The 5,212-nt window shown below is 49.2% G+C and overlaps 1 long non-coding RNA gene across 1 annotated transcript; it reads right to left on the minus strand.

The window, feature by feature from the left end:
• Positions 1-1,976: 1,976 nt before the first annotated feature.
• Positions 1,977-4,737, minus strand: LOC129381794 (uncharacterized). Its single transcript, XR_008609924.2, has 2 exons — positions 4,087-4,737; positions 1,977-2,158 (listed from the first exon to the last, which is right to left on the minus strand). It is a non-coding gene; the product is annotated as an uncharacterized lncRNA (long non-coding RNA).
• Between the last annotated feature and the right edge of the window lie 475 nt (positions 4,738-5,212).

Below are 5,212 nucleotides of genomic sequence, written 5' to 3' on the forward strand. Positions count from 1 at the left end.
GATTTGGTTACACGAAGCTCGGCGACAGCATAGAGAACAGATAGAACCATCGATAACATACGAGAAAGTTGCGATACAGAAAAGCGCATCTTGAGCGGAGTCATAACCTTTAACATTTGGTAGCTGGTGAAATGCTATCACCGAATACAGATAAAGTATGCGTGTCAGTATTGTGAACTCAATTTCGAAGTTATTTAGATTGCTTTAATGTTAAAGGGCCCCTGAAACGGTTCGGACAAATTTTGTAGACGCGTAGAGTACAGCTTAAGTAGAACATTCACACCACAATTTAAGTGAAGTGTTACGTATTAATGGAGCTACAAGCGATTAGAAGTTACCCTCCTCCCTAGTCATGCTTTTCCTCCTCAACTCGTTCGCCGAGCGATGGGGGCTAAGCTCCGCCTTCACTGGTTTCGCGTCACGATGCGACGTCACATCGTCCACTTCCGGTTGTTTTGGAGCCCGCCCCCGCCCGCGTGAAACCTCTCCGCTAGCCGCTTGGCCGTCGACCCCAACGAGAGCTATCGAAGCAGCGTGCGTTGCGAGCATTCTATCGTAGCGCCAAATGCGTCTGGTATTCCGATAACCACAGGCAAGCTGGTCATTTCGGCAAATGACTGGAGGCATAAACTCAAGCTCATGAAGGAACTTTAGCGTAGACGTACGTGCGGCCTGATCGGTCTGCACGGTCCAGCTACTTGTTGGCGCAGCGCTTAACCAGCCAAACAAAGCGCTAATATTGCTCTAACCAAGCGTAAAACATTTTAAACATTTATAAAAACAAAGTGTTGATGATTACATTCCTGCGAAAAATACACACCAGCAGCCAAAGAAGAATACACTTCGTTACTGCTACTGTGTATGGTTGAGCTCTGTGCCACCAGGTGGCTGCACCATGCAGACCATTCGCATTTGCGATTCTGCTCATCCCATGGCTCATCCCGTTATACGGCACAGTCAAGCGGCCAGACCCTGTCCCCTTGCGCTTGCATTTGCCCTAATACCAGACTCGCGAAATGCTATTGCGTTAGTAATCTTCCGGTGTAAAGTGACGGCCACAAACGCGCAAACCCTGGCGCCGATCGGATAGCGGCAGTCCGATGCGCAGCAGCCAGCTCGCTCGTATGCTGCCGTGCAGAGGGACACGATGTCGCAGCTTGACATATTGCCAGTCGCTACGTTTGCAGTCCACAAAGCAACAAAGTCGAATCGTAGTGCTCGCGAAAAGACTGAGACCGACTCTGACCGCGGAGCTCTCGTCAAAATGGAGTACGCTGTAACACAAGCAGACGACACTTGCTGTGTGCCGGAAGTGCTTAATTGTATTGAAAAATCGTTCTTGTGCATTCTCTTTATGTTACTTTCTGTTTATAAAAACAAATGAACTAACATTCCAACTATTACGAAGATCATTTGTTTACCATAAAGTTGGAAAAATTATTGATCACGCGCCCTGGTCAGCCAATCGGATAGCTCGCCCCACTGACGTCATATGGGTGATTTTCGTCATATGGGTAGGGGCGGCTTAAAATTCCGCCGAGCAGCGTGCTCCGATCGGCAGCGATGTGTATTTTTAAGACCTTATAATAAATTACACGCTTTACGCGGAGCACTTAGATGTGTCAATTAATGATCAGAAGGACCTACTCTAACGACTCAGTACGTTTGTAGAAAATCGTCAAAATCGTTTCAGGGTCCCTTTAAGTTTGCTGTATCTATATTAAAAAAAACAGTTTCTCTGCACAGTTTCACCTTGCGACCTCAGTTTCTCTGGCATTTTAGCAATGAGTGAAAACTTTAGGAGCGCCAAGCAGAACACTTATATCACAAATACAGTGCGAAACTCCCATCGAATGCCCCATGAAGTAAAATTAAATATTCCAGAAGTGTTTGTGAAAGGGCGGTGGTAAGAGGCACTGCGCCATTGAGAGGGCTGCCCGCGTGTCTAGCACCGCCAGTATAGAAAGCAATAATCATACGTGAAGGCACATGGACATACATTTATTCGGCATGGTCACCTCGTCAGACATGATAAGCTATGCGCAGATAGCTCTAGGAATGATTATGAGAGAGTGCGAAAGAAGAGATCTCTATCCTTGCAGCCTGGCCACCCTCCGAGTAGAGCAGACAGTGGGGGCCGTCAAAGCTGAACTTGTCGCTGTAATGTCAGGGGAAGATTACCATCATAAGAGCAGGTATTTGCACGGGTTAGCACAGATAAATAACGGAATTAGGTAGTGCAGCATGTACGCAGACCGTAGGGAATGAAGACATGCACAAACACTAACAAAATCAGGGGCATGTGGCAGCTGTATTGGCAACTCGCAGACGGTCAAATTGATGCGGCTCAATTTATCGCATATTTCACATTTGGTCAACATACTATACCTGAAAGCGCTATCTGCAAACGTGAGAAAGATAGGTGCTGCCTGCAACGTGTGCGGTGCCGTAAATACTTATCAAGCCCGCTCCCCGCATCACGCTCGTAAGCTGAAGTCCTGTCGGTACAGCGACAAGTGAACGTCAAGACGCATTGTTGGGCTTGTTGGTTCATATCCATTGTTAAAGAGCGCCAGGGAACACAAGGGACCAGACGAAGAACGACACGTACGCAGGGCGCGCCGTGTGTACGTGTCGTTCTTCGTGTGGTCCCTTGTGTTCCCTGGCACTGTTACTACGACGAGTGAAGCAAGCCTAGACACAAATACATAGCTCATCAGGCCCAGAGCACGCGGTAAGCAATATAATAAAGCTGTTCGGACTGTTGTACGAATACTTGCGAGGGTAGTTATCGCTACGAAGGCATTTGTTTGGATGCTGATACAATGAATAGGAACAGTCGGACAGCCACAAAAGCATAGTCGCGTTCTGCAGAGTCGCACACAGCGAGAAAGCGGTTACGGTGCATGTGTCACATACACATAAAGTTCTCTCATGCAAAAATAAATAGAAATAAATATGTCTTTCGCCCACGCCTTGTAAAAGAATTGTGGGGCTTTACGGGCCAAAACAGCGATCTGATTACGAGGCGCGCCGTAGTGGGGGACTCTTGAATAACTTAGATCAGCTAGGCTTCCTTATCGTACACCGAAGTCTAAGCGCACGGGTGCTTTCGCCCCCATCGAAATGCCGCAATCGTGGGCGGGATTCGATCCCGTGACTTCGTGCGGAGCAGCCCAAGACCATAACCGCTAAGCACCACGGTGGGTCTCCCATGTCTTCATGGGTCACGTTACTGGTACTTATGCGCAGTGATAATTTTTAAATCAACTTTGAAACGTGCATACTACGTAGCATGACACTGTAGTCCGTGAGATAGCGTTAGTTTGTTGACGGTTGCGCCATAGTACTATCAAGGTCTGGCATAAATGCTGTAACACAAATTAATGGACGCATACCTTGGTTTCATGAGACACAATAACGAGCAGGAATTATCTCTTGCCATATCCGTAGCATAAAGTTCCAGCCACCATTGTATAGATGTGCTCTGTCAGCGGGATAGAGCGATGACAAAGGATTCAGCTTGAAAGAATTATGCACCCTAGGACTATCAGAGTGCCTCTCTAGGTGACATTATCTGGTTGATTACCGACGCTACTCCATGTAGAGCTAATGAGGCGAAACATCAACCGGTATGTTGCGCTGGTAATCTAATACCTTGTAACCTTGCGCGGTATGGGCTCAATAACAAGCTCGATCAAATTTACACGTCCGTAGCGATTGTTCTACGCCTGTTGAGCGCCTTCCTCCGAGACACCGAGTTAAATGTTTCGGAAAACACCCAAGCTAATATGTGTAAGATTCTCACAGGTTACAATTGCCGAACAAGTACGCCAGGCAGGCCCCACCTGTTGCAACAAAAGCACCGCTATCAAACAACAGCGTTTAAGCAGCTGCGCTCGGAAAAAATCGGAACGGGTTAGTAAAAGCCAAACGTACCGTGCCCTGAAACAAGAATTTCTTATCAGAACAGTGCCTAAACTCAGCAGCACGCCCAAGAAAGTAAAAACACTGTCCGAGACCTGAGATGATATTTGATGACTGAAGCCTACAAGAGAAAATCAAAGCTTCAGCGTCGCGACGTACCCGGGTTTCAGAAGCCGAAGCAGAACAAGCTGCGGATCTGCACGGCATCGTCAGGCACTGCCGTCTCATGGTCGCTCGCCGATGAGGCCAGCCCGATATCGTCAGGCTTCTGGCTCTGGCCAGCGCCGGGTTGCATGAGAACCAGGGACAGCTGTGTCATTAGGCTAGTCGATGTGGAGAGGTCTTCGATGTTGTGCTCGCTGGCGGGGTCGACGGCAGGCTGTGCTTCTTGCGAAGAGGATTTACTCGGTCCAGCTGCTTGCGAGATGCTTCCAGCACCTTGCGAAGCCAGTGGCTCTGGTGGCTCCGTTCCCACCGAGGATTCCTGAGCCAGCCGGCGCTCCTCACGCCTCGCGCCCCACCCATAACGAGACCTGCAAGTGCTAGCCAATTGGCCCATATTTCCCTAAACGTGCCTCCGGCGGAAGCAAGAGCAGGGTTCTTTGATGAAGCTGGCTGAGAACCGTGATAGAGCGCGATCACTGTCGGCTAGACTAGTGCTGCAGGTTATGATTGTTTCCGCATCCGAAGACGTAGAGTCGCGGACAGATTAAAATGAACCACGGCTTAGGGGGCCGGAACGGCTGCGTGGCCGCACCACAGCGCTGCTATCGCGCTTCGCGCGCTCGCGACGACAATACCCAGAGTGACGTCAAACATCGCCTCCGCACCCTGGTTCTCGCGCTGGTGCTTGTCATGCTTGATAGATTTCTAGTGCAGCGTTCGGCTGCTCTGCTACTGACGGTTGGGACGAAGGGGCGCGTGAATACCAGTGGAATAGCCAGTAGTCAGCACTTTGTGCTGTCGCGCAGTAGCAGACGGCCGCAGGCCATCAAACCGCCGCTGTGTGAAGGAACCCGAACCCGATGTTTTTCTTCTTTTTTTGTCGGCGATTTCCAGTCGCGGACACAATAAAATCACGCATGGCTTCGGCTTAAAAACGTGGACCCGTGCATGGATGGGATTGATGTTATGAGCGTCCCCTTTGGTATGGGGCGGTGGGTTGCGCCACCAAGCTCTTGCTATTATACTGCCTTGTGTCCTAACTAGCTTAAACAATAAAAAATAAAAAAGAAGCACCGTGAACTTACACACCCACATTTTCTGATCCTCTATTGCGAACTTT

This window comes from Dermacentor andersoni, chromosome 1 (genome assembly GCF_023375885.2).
Source record: "Dermacentor andersoni chromosome 1, qqDerAnde1_hic_scaffold, whole genome shotgun sequence".
NCBI lineage: Eukaryota > Metazoa > Arthropoda > Arachnida > Ixodida > Ixodidae > Dermacentor > Dermacentor andersoni.